Raw genomic sequence first — 12,949 nt, forward strand, 5'->3', positions numbered from 1 at the left:
TCAGTGTCAGATTATACTGTAACAGTCAGTGTGAGATTATAATGTTACAATCAGTGTGAGATTATACTGTAACAATCAGTGTCAGATTATACTGTAACAATCAGTGTGAGATTATAATGTTACAATCAGTGTGAGATTATACTGTAACAATCAGTGTCAGATTATACTGTAACAATCAGTGTGAGATTATACTGTAACAATCAGTGTCAGATTCTACTGTAACAGTCAGTGTGAGATTATAATGTAACAGTCAGTGTGAGATTATACTGTAACAATCAGTGTGAGATTATACTGCAACAATCAGTGTGAGATTATACTGTAACAATCAGTGTGAGATTATACTGTAACAATCAGTGTCAGATTATACTGTAACAGTCAATGTGAGATTATAATGTTACAATCAGTGTGAGATTATACTGTAACAATCAGTGTCAGATTATACTGTAACAATCAGTGTGAGATTATAATGTTACAATCAGTGTGAGATTATACTGTAACAATCAGTGTGAGATTATACTGTAACAATCAGTGTGAGATGATAATACTGTAACAATCAGTGTGAGATTATACTGTAACAATCAGTGTGAGATTATACTGTAACAATCAGTGTGAGATAATACTGTAACAATCAGTGTGAGATTATACTGTAACAATCAGTGTGAGATGATAATACTGTAACAATCAGTGTGAGATTATACTGTAACAATCAGTGTGAGATTATACTGTAACAATCAGTGTGAGATGATAATACTGTAACAGTCAGTGTGAGATTATACTGTAACAATCAGTGTGAGATTATAATGTAACAGTCAGTGTGAGATTATACTGTAACAATCAGTGTGAAATTATAATGTAACAGTCAGTGTGAGATTATACTGTAACAGTCAGTGTGAGATTATACTGTAACAATCAGTGTGAGATTATAATGTAACAGTCAGTGTGAGATTATACTGTAACAGTCAGTGTGAGATTATACTGTAACAATCAGTGTGAGATTATACTGTAACAATCAGTGTGAGTTTATAATACTGTAACAATCAGTGTGAGATTATACTGTAACAATCAGTGTGAGTTTATAATACTGTAACAATCAGTGTGAGATTATACTGTAACAGTCAGTGTGAGATTATACTGTAACAATCAGTGTGAGATTATACTGTAACAATCAGTGTGAGTTTATAATACTGTAACAATCAGTGTGAGATTATACTGTAACAATCAGTGTGAGATTATACTGTTACAGTCAGTGTGAGATTATACTGTAACAGTCAGTGTGAGATTATACTGTAACAATCAGTGTGAGATTATACTGTAACAATCAGTGTGAGTTTATACTGTAACAGTCAGTGTGAGATTATACTGTAACAATCAGTGTGAGATTATACTGTAACAGTCAGTGTGAGATTATACTGTAACAATCAGTGTGAGTTTATAATACTGTAACAATCAGTGTGAGATTATACTGTAACAATCAGTGTGAGATAATACTGTAACAATCAGTGTGAGATTATACTGTAACAATCAGTGTGAGATTATACTGTAACAGTCAGTGTGAGATTATAATACTGTAACAATCAGTGTGAGATTATACTGTAACAATCAGTGTGAGATTATACTGTTACAGTCAGTGTGAGATTATACTGTAACAGTCAGTGTGAGATTATACTGTAACAATCAGTGTGAGATTATACTGTAACAATCAGTGTGAGATAATACTGTAACAATCAGTGTGAGATTATACTGTAACAATCAGTGTGAGATTATACTGTAACAGTCAGTGTGAGATTATAATACTGTAACAATCAGTGTGAGATTATACTGTAACAATCAGTGTGAGATTATACTGTTACAGTCAGTGTGAGATTATACTGTAACAGTCAGTGTGAGATTATACTGTAACAATCAGTGTGAGATTATACTGTAACAATCAGTGTGAGTTTATACTGTAACAGTCAGTGTGAGATTATACTGTAACAATCAGTGTGAGATTATACTGTAACAGTCAGTGTGAGATTATACTGTAACAATCAGTGTGAGTTTATAATACTGTAACAATCAGTGTGAGATTATACTGTAACAATCAGTGTGAGATAATACTGTAACAATCAGTGTGAGATTATACTGTAACAATCAGTGTGAGATTATACTGTAACAGTCAGTGTGAGATTATACTGTAACAATCAGTGTGAGTTTATACTGTAACAGTCAGTGTGAGATTATACTGTAACAATCAGTGTGAGTTTATAATACTGTAACAATCAGTGTGAGATTATACTGTAACAATCAGTGTGAGATTATAATACTGTAACAATCAGTGTCAGATTATACTGTAACAATCAGTGTGAGTTTATAATACTGTAACAATCAGTGTGAGATTATACTGTAACAATCAGTGTGAGATTATACTGTAACAGTCAGTGTGAGATTATACTGTAACAATCAGTGTGAGATGATAATACTGTTACAATCAGTGTGAGATTATACTGTAACAGTCAGTGTGAGATTATACTGTAACAGTCAGTGTGAGATTATAATACTGTAACAATCAGTATTAGATTATACTGTAACAATCAGTGTGAGATTATACTGTAACAGTCAGTGTGAGATTATACTGTAACAATCAGTGTGAGATGATAATACTGTTACAATCAGTGAGATTATACTGTAACAATCAGTGTGAGATAATAATACTGTAACAATCAGTATTAGATTATACTGTAACAATCAGTGTGAGATTATAATACTGTAACAATCAGTGTGAGATTATACTGTAACAATCAGTGTGAGATTATAATACTGTAACAATCAGTGTGAGATTATACTGTAACAATCAGTGTGAGATTATAATACTGTAACAATCAGTATTAGATTATACTGTAACAATCAGTGTGAGATTACAATACTGTAACAATCAGTGTGAGATTATACTGTAACAATCAGTGTGAGATTATAATACTGTAACAATCAGTATTAGATTATACTGTAACAATCAGTGTGAGATTATAATACTGTAACAATCAGTGTTAGATTATACTGTAACAATAAGTGTGAGATTATACTGTAACAGTCAGTGTGAGATTATACTGTAACAATCAGTGTGAGATTATAATACTGTAACAATCAGTATTAGATTATACTGTAACAATCAGTGTGAGATTATAATACTGTAACAATCAGTGTGAGATAATACTATAACAATCAGTGTGAGATTATACTGTAACAATCAGTGTGAGATTATAATACTGTAACAATCAGTATTAGATTATACTGTAACAATCAGTGTGAGATTATACTGTAACAATCAGTGTGAGATTATAATACTGTAACAATCAGTATTAGATTATACTGTATCAATCAGTGTGAGATGATTATACTGTAACAATCAGTGTGAGATTATACTGTAACAATCAGTGTGAGATTATACTGTAACAATCAGTATTAGATTATACTGTATCAATCAGTGTGAGATGATTATACTGTAACAATCAGTGTGAGATTATAATACTGTAACAATCAGTGTGAGATTATACTGTAACAATCAGTGTGAGATTATAATACTGTAACAATCAGTATTAGATTATACTGTAACAATCAGTGTGAGATTATACTGTAACAATCAGTGTGAGATTATAATACTGTAACAATCAGTATTAGATTATACTGTATCAATCAGTGTGAGATGATTATACTGTAACAATCAGTGTGAGATTATACTGTAACAATCAGTGTGAGATTATACTGTAACAATCAGTATTAGATTATACTGTATCAATCAGTGTGAGATGATTATACTGTAACAATCAGTGTGAGATTATACTGTAACAATCAGTGTGAGATTATAATGTTACAATCAGTGTGAGATTATACTGTAACAATCAGTGTGAGATTATACTGTAACAATCAGTATTAGATTATACTGTATCAATCAGTGTGAGATGATTATACTGTAACAATCAGTGTGAGATTATAATACTGTAACAATCAGTGTGAGATAATACTATAACAATCAGTGTGAGATTATACTGTAACAATCAGTGTGAGATTATAATACTGTAACAATCAGTATTAGATTATACTGTAACAATCAGTGTGAGATTATACTGTAACAATCAGTGTGAGATTATAATACTGTAACAATCAGTATTAGATTATACTGTATCAATCAGTGTGAGATGATTATACTGTAACAATCAGTGTGAGATTATACTGTAACAATCAGTGTGAGATTATACTGTAACAATCAGTATTAGATTATACTGTATCAATCAGTGTGAGATGATTATACTGTAACAATCAGTGTGAGATTATACTGTAACAATCAGTGTGAGATTATAATGTTACAATCAGTGTGAGATTATACTGTAACAATCAGTGTGAGATTATACTGTAACAATCAGTGTGAGATTATACTGTATCAGTTAGTATCAGTCTTCCCAAAAGCCGTGCTGCACCCCTACAGTCCGTAATGAACGCTGCTGCTAGACTGATTTTCATCTCTAGTCGTTCCTCTGCCAGTCCTTACATTGGCTTCCTGTATGCTATAGGAGTCAATTCAAGGTACTAACTCACACCTATAAAGCACTGAACAACTCTAGCCCCTCTTATATCTCCTCAGAGATCCATAGGTATGTCCCTTCTCGGTCTCTCAGCTCTGCCCGTGACCACCTCCTGTCCGTTGTCTGCACCCGTATGGCCAACTCGCGCTTGCAGGACTTCTCGCATGCGGCTCCCTTCCTATGGAATAGCCTGCCTACCGCCAACAGACTCTCCCCTAGTTTTGCATCTTTTAAGAAGTGCCTTAAAACCCATCTCTTTAGGAAAGCTTATGGCCTCCAAGACTAACCCTTACTTCACATACCTGTCTCTTGCCCTCTCCTAAAGGGCAGTCTCCTTATTTGATTGCAAATTCCTGTCCTAATGTGTTTTACACCCCACCTCCTATAGAATGTAAGCTCGATCGAGCAGGGTCCTCTTCAACCTATTGTTCCTGTAAGTTTATTTGTAATTGTCCTATTTACAGTTAAATCCCTTCTCATAATATTGTAAAGCGCTACGGAATCTGTTGGCGCTATATAAACTGCAATAATAAAAATAATAAAAATATAACACTATAACAATCAGTATTAGATTATACTGTAACAATCAGTGTGAGATTATACTGTAACAATCAGTGTGAGATTATACAGTAACAATCAGTGTGAGATAATAATACAGTAACAATCAGTGTGAGATAATAATACTGTTACAATCTGTGTGAGATTATAATGTAACAGTTAGTGTGAGATGATAATACAGTAACAATCAGTGTGAGATAATAATACAGTAACAATCAGTGTGAGATAATAATACTGTTACAATCTGTGTGAGATTATAATGTAACAGTTAGTGTGAGATGATAATACTGTAACAGTCAGTGTGAGATTATAATGTAATAATCAGTGTGAGATAATACTGTTACAATCAGTGTGAGATTATAATGTAACAGTCAGTGTGAGATGATAATACTGTAACAATCTGTGTGAGATTATAATGTAACAGTTAGTGTGATATAATACTGTTACAATCAGTGTGAGATAATAGTGTAACAGTCAGTGTGATATAATACTGTTACAATCAGTGTGAGATTATACTGTAACAGTCAGTGTGAGATTATAATGTAACAGTCAGTGTGATATAATACTGTTACAATCAGTGTGAGATAATAGTGTAACAGTCAGTGTGATATAATACTGTTACAATCAGTGTGAGATTATACTGTAACAGTCAGTGTGAGATTATAATGTAACAGTTAGTGTGATATAATACTGTAACAATCAGTGTGAGATTATACTGTAACAATCAGTGTGAGATTATACTGTAACAGTCAGTGTGAGATTATACTGTAACAATCAGTGTGAGATTATACTGTAACAGTCAGTGTGAGATTATACTGTAACAATCAGTGTGAGATTATACTGTAACAGTCAGTGTGAGATTATACTGTAACAGTCAGTGTGAGATTATACTGTAACAATCAGTGTGAGATTATAATGTAACAGTTAGTGTGATATAATACTGTAACAATCAGTGTGAGATTATACTGTAACAATCAGTGTGAGATTATACTGTAACAGTCAGTGTGAGATTATACTGTAACAATCAGTGTGAGATTATACTGTAACAATCAGTGTGAGATTATACTGTAACAGTTAGTGTGATATAATACTGTAACAGTCAGTGTGCGATTATAATGTAACAGTTAGTGTGATATAATACTGTAACAGTCAGTGCGAGATAATAGTGTAACAGTCAGTGTGAGATTATACTGTAACAATCAGTGTGAGATAATAGTGTAACAATCAGTGTGAGTTTATACTGTAACAGTCAGTGTGAGATTATACTGTAACAATCAGTGTGAGATAATAGTGTAACAGTCAGTGTGAGATTATACTGTAACAATCAGTGTGAGATAATAGTGTAACAGTCAGTGTGAGATTATACTGTAACAATCAGTGTGAGATAATAGTGTAACAATCAGTGTGAGTTTATACTGTAACAATCAGTGTGAGATAATAGTGTAACAATCAATGAGTTGTAGTGGCTATATGTTTAGAGGGCCTCTCATGTAGACTTGGCATTAGTTGACACAATGTGTTATACCCATTATCAGATCTGCTTAGTGAATATCCCTGGTATCGGTGCTGTTTATAGAGGGGTGGCGTTAAGACACTTTGGGTGAAAGTGTAGGCCTTTATTTAGTGATCCCATTGTGAGGGAGTGTTTGAAATGCTGTATGGAATTCGGGTATGTAAACAGCTCAGGGGGCTGTGTATCAAACCTGTTCCAACATCCCTTAGCCTTAAGGGCCACTGACACAGGAGGAGTGGGGCCCATGTGGGTCTGGTCAGCCTAACCCAGGCTATAGAATGTGAGACACACCTTGGGCACCAGGGGCTCATTCACTAAGCAGTTAGCTGTGCAGAGAGGACACTTTATGTACAATTATTTTATTAAGGGGCACTAGATAGTTCCATAAACAAACAAAGAGAAACCAGATCATTTTACAACATATAACAGAAAGGTTATTTACACAGGGACCTGCTTACCAGGAAAATGCAAACTGATCCCAAATCAGCCAAAATGGAGACTTTTACAAATTTGGCTATTTTATTATGTATATAATGATGCTGAGTATATCTATACACTGATAATGAACTCACCGCTCTGTATAATGATACTGAGTATCTATACGCTGATAATTAACACACCGCTCTGTATAATGATACTGAGTATCTATACACTGATAATGAACACAGCGCTCTGTATAATGATACTGAGTATCTATACGCTGATAATGAACACAGCGCTCTGTATAATGATACTGAGTATCTATACACTGATAATGAACACAGCGCTATGTATAATGATACCGAGTATCTATACACTGATAATGAACACACCGCTCTGTATAATAATACTGAGTGTCTATACGCTGATTATGAACACACCGCTCTGTATAATGATACTGAGTATCTATACACTGATAATGAACACACAGCGCTCTGTATAATGATACTGAGTATCTATACACTGATAATGAACACGCCGCTCTGTATAATAATACTGAGTATCTATACACTGATAATGAACACAGCGCTCTGTATAATAATACTGAGTATCTATACACTGATAATGAACACACAGCGCTCTGTATAATAATACTGAGTATCTATACACTGATAATGAACACACCGCTCTGTATAATGATACTGAGTATCTATACACTGATAATGAACACATCGCTCTGTATAATGATACCGAGTATCTATACGCTGATAATGAACTCACCGCTCTGTATAATGATACAGAGTATCTATACGCTGACAATGAACACACCGCTCTGTATAATGATACTGAGTATCTATACACTGATAATGAACACAGCGCTCTGTATAATGATACTGAGTATCTATACACTGATAATGAACACACCGCTCTGTATAATGAAACTGAGTATCTATACACTGATAATGAACACAGCGCTCTGTATAATAATACTGAGTATCTATACACTGATAATGAACACACCGCTCTGTATAATGATACTGAGTATCTATACACTGATAATGAACACACCGCTCTGTATAATGATACTGAGTATCTATACACTGATAATGAACACAGCGCTCTGTATAATGAAACCGAGTATCTATACACTGATAATGAACACAGCGCTCTGTATAATAATACTGAGTATATATACACTGATAATGAACACACCGCTCTGTATAATAATACTGAGTATCTATACACTGATAATGAACACGCCGCTTTGTATAATGATACTGAGTATCTATACACTGATAATGAACACAGCGCTCTGTATGATACTGAGTATCCATACACTGATAATGAACACGCCGCTCTGTATAATAATACTGAGTATCCATACACTGATAATGAACACACCGCTTTGTATAATGTTCCTGAGTATCTATACGCTGATAATGAACACAGCGCTCTGTATAATGATACTGAGTATCTATACGCTGATAATGAACACACTGCTCTGTATAATGATACTGAGTATCTATACACTGATAATGAACACACCGCTCTGTATAATGATACTGAGTATCTATACGCTGATAATGAACACAAAGCTCTGTATAATGATACTGAGTATCTATACACTGATAATGAACACACCGCTTTGTATAATGATACTGAGTATCTATACACTGATAATGAACACAGCGCTCTGTATAATAATACTGAGTATCTATACACTGATAATGAACACGCCGCTCTGTATAATAATACTGAGTATCCATACACTGATAATGAACACACCGCTTTGTATAATGTTCCTGAGTATCTATACGCTGATAATGAACACACTGCTCTGTATAATGATACTGAGTATCCATACACTGATAATGAACACACCGCTTTGTATAATGTTCCTGAGTATCTATACACTGATAATGAACGCAGCGCTCTGTATAATGATTCTGAGTATCTATACGCTGATAATGAACACACTGCTCTGTATAATGATACTGAGTATCTATACACTGATAATGAACACACCGCTCTGTATAATAATACAGAGTATCTATACACTGATAATGAACACACCGCTCTGTATAATAATACTGAGTATCTATACACTGATAATGAACACAGCGCTCTGTATGATACTGAGTATCCATACACTGATAATGAACACGCCGCTCTGTATAATGATACTGAGTATCTATACACTGATAATGAACACACCGCTTTGTATAATGTTCCTGAGTATCTATACGCTGATAATGAACACAGCGCTCTGTATAATGATACTGAGTATCTATACGCTGATAATGAACACACTGCTCTGTATAATGATACTGAATATCTATACACTGATAATGAACACACCGCTCTGTATAATGATACTGAGTATCTATACGCTGATAATGAACACAAAGCTCTGTATAATGATACTGAGTATCTATACACTGATAATGAACACACCGCTTTGTATAATGATACTGAGTATCTATACACTGATAATGAACACAGCACTCTGTATAATAATACTGAGTATCTATACACTGATAATGAACACGCCGCTCTGTATAATAATACTGAGTATCCATACACTGATAATGAACACACCGCTTTGTATAATGTTCCTGAGTATCTATACGCTGATAATGAACACACTGCTCTGTATAATGATACTGAGTATCCATACACTGATAATGAACACACCGCTTTGTATAATGTTCCTGAGTATCTATACACTGATAATGAACGCAGCGCTCTGTATAATGATTCTGAGTATCTATACGCTGATAATGAACACACTGCTCTGTATAATGATACTGAGTATCTATACACTGATAATGAACACACCGCTCTGTATAATAATACTGAGTATCTATACACTGATAATGAACACACCGCTCTGTATAATAATACTGAGTATCTATAGAAAAAACACACTACAGGCTGATCCAACTTTGATGTAATGTCCTTAAAACAAGTCAAAATGAGGCTCAGTAGTGTGTGGCCTCCACGTGCCTGTATGACCTCCCTACAACGCCTGTGCATGCTCCTGATGAGGTGGCGGATGGTCTCCTGAGGCATCTCCTCCCAGACCTGGACTAAAGCATCTGCCAACTCCTGGACAGTCTGTGGTGCAATGTGACGTTGGTGGATGGAGCGAGACATGATGTCCCAGATGTGCTCAATTGGATTCAGTTCTGGGGAACAGGCAGGCCAGTCCATAGCATCAATGCCTTCGTCTTGCAGGAACTGCTGACACACTCCAGCCACATGAGGTCTAACATTGTCTTGCATTAGGAGGAACCCAGGGCCAACCGCACCAGCATATGGTCTCACAAGGGGTCTGAGGATCTCATCTTGGTAGTTAGGCGAGCACATGGAGGGCTGTGCGGCCCCCCAAAGAAATGCCACCCCACACCATTACTGACCCACTCCACGGCGTCTCAGTGTGAACCTGCTTTCATCTGTGAAGAGCATCTGTGAAGAGCACAGGGCGACAGTGGCGAATTTGCCAATCTTGGTGTTCTCTGGCAAATGCCAAACGTCCTGCACGGTGTTGGGCTGTAAGCACAACCCCCACCTGTGGACGTCGGGCCCTCATACCACCCTCATGGAGTCTGTTTCTGACTGTTTGAGCAGACACATGCACATTTGAGGCCTGCTGGAGGTCATTTTGCAGGGCTCTGGCAGTACTCCTGTTCCTCCTTGCACAAAGGTGGAGGTAGCGGTCCTGCTGCTGGGTTGTTGCCCTCCTACGGCCTCCTCCACGTCTCCTGATGTACTGGCCTGTCCCCTGGTAGCGCCTCCATGCTCTGGACACTATGCTGACAGACACAGCAAACCTTCTTGCCACAGGTCGCATTGATGTGCCATCCTGGATGAGCTGCACTACCTGAGCCACTTGTGTGGGTTGTAGACTCCGTCTCATGCTACCACTAGAGTGAAAGCACCGCCAGCATTCAAAAGTGACCAAAACATCAGCCAGGAACCATAGGAACTGAGAAGTGGTCTGTTGTCACCACCTGCAGAACCACTTCATTTTTGGGGGTGTCTTGCTAATTGCCTATAATTTCCACCTGTTGTCTATCCCATTTGCACAACAGCATGTTAAATTGATTGTCACTCAGTGTTGCTTCCTAAGTGAACAGTTTGATTTCACAGAAGTGTGATTGACTTGGAGTTACATTGTGTTGTTTAAGTGTTCCCTTTATTTTTTTGAGCAGTGTATAATACAGTATACAGTGATACTATAATACAGTATACAGTGATAATAGAGTATGCAGTGATAATACAGTGATAATACAGTGTACAGTGATACTATAATACAGTATAAAGTGATAATAGAGTATGCAGTGATAATACAGTGATAATACAGTGTACAGTGATACTATAATACAGTATAAAGTGATAATAGAGTATGCAGTGATAATACAGTATACAGTGATAATACAGTGATAATAGATTGTTTTCCTGGCACTGGAGTTTCCCTTTAATGATATCATAGGCAGAGGGGAGGGCTTGTGTGCTGTATGTGGGGGTGTCGGACATTGTTATATTGTTTTTATTGGTCTGTACAGTTTGTAATGCGGCCCTCCATCAGGTCCAGAGGGTGTGCCTCTGGCCTGAGGAATTGTATATAAAGCCAACCTGTACCATTAAACCTTCAGACCTCAATACTGAGTTCTGTCTCTTATTGTAGGGAGCTGCTATATCACTACCAGGGATTTCTATACTCATACTCCCTTGCATTATCACTAGTAAGAGCTGTTCCTGTTAGGCTCTCCTTGAGGATAGTATACAGCGATAATACCATATCGTCTCCAGACCATATACAGTGATAATACCATATACAGTAATAATACTGGATACAGTGATAATACCGTATACAGTAATAATATAGTATACATTGATAATACCATATACAGTAATAATACCGTATACAGTGATAACACCGTATACAGTAATAAGATAGTATACAGTGATAATACCATATACAGTAATAATACCGTATACAGTGATAATACCATATACCGTAATAATACTGTATACAGTGATAATACCATAACAGTAATAATACCGTATACAGTAATAAGATAGTATACAGTGGTAATACCGTATACAGTGATAATACCATATACAGTAATAATACTGTATACAGTGATAATACCATATACAGTAATAATACCATATACAGTGATAATACCATATACAGTAATAATACCGTGTAACAAACCACTTGTGTTTTATCCTATAGAATGTAAGCTCGTTTGAGCAGGGTCCTCTTCAACCTATTGTTCCTGTAAGTTTATTTGTAATTGTCCTATTTATAGTTAAATCCCCCTCTCATAATATTGTGAAGCGCTACGGAATCTGTTGGCGCTATATAAATGGCAATAATAAATAAATAAATAAATATGATCCTTCCTTCGCACTCCCGAAATGCTAGAGGCTTGAGTGATTATAGCACGTTCGCATGGTACGCTAGTTCGTACTCTCCCAAAATCCCAGTAGAACCTGGTTAATATCAAGTGCTTCTTCGTTCGCATACCCAAACATCAGTCGAGACTTGGTGAAGGGTACAACAGGAATGTTTTATTATAGCCAGATGGCCCACTTTTATACACAGACCTCCAGCATGGGGTCTCCAGCAAAAGTATAGGAAAACACGCCCCATGGTCTCTGTGTCTGGGAGATAATTGAGTGTACTTTGCTTCACCTAATTATCTCCCAGGCACTAGAGTTACAGAAAATAAAATATTAAATATCCCAAAATACATATAACACATATAAGAACCCCCACAAGTCTTATATCCCCGGATAGCCTGGATCTTTCGGGATCTACCAAATGCAGGAAAAATTACTGGGACAAAAAAATAAAGGGGTTTTGTCACACTACAGTGATAATACAGTA

At 36.0% G+C, this 12,949-nt stretch overlaps 1 protein-coding gene across 1 annotated transcript in view; it reads right to left on the reverse strand.

The window, feature by feature from the left end:
• Positions 1-3,022: 3,022 nt before the first annotated feature.
• RNF167 (ring finger protein 167) overlaps positions 3,023-12,949 on the reverse strand; it is a 145,222-nt gene continuing 135,295 nt past the window's right edge. Inside the window, exon 11 of the transcript XR_010090475.1 lies at positions 3,023-3,033. The gene's annotated coding sequence lies outside the window, so the exon portion shown is untranslated. The remainder of the gene's footprint in view (positions 3,034-12,949) is intronic.

This window comes from Pelobates fuscus, chromosome 3 (genome assembly GCF_036172605.1).
Source record: "Pelobates fuscus isolate aPelFus1 chromosome 3, aPelFus1.pri, whole genome shotgun sequence".
In the NCBI taxonomy this organism is placed as follows: Eukaryota; Metazoa; Chordata; class Amphibia; order Anura; family Pelobatidae; genus Pelobates; species Pelobates fuscus.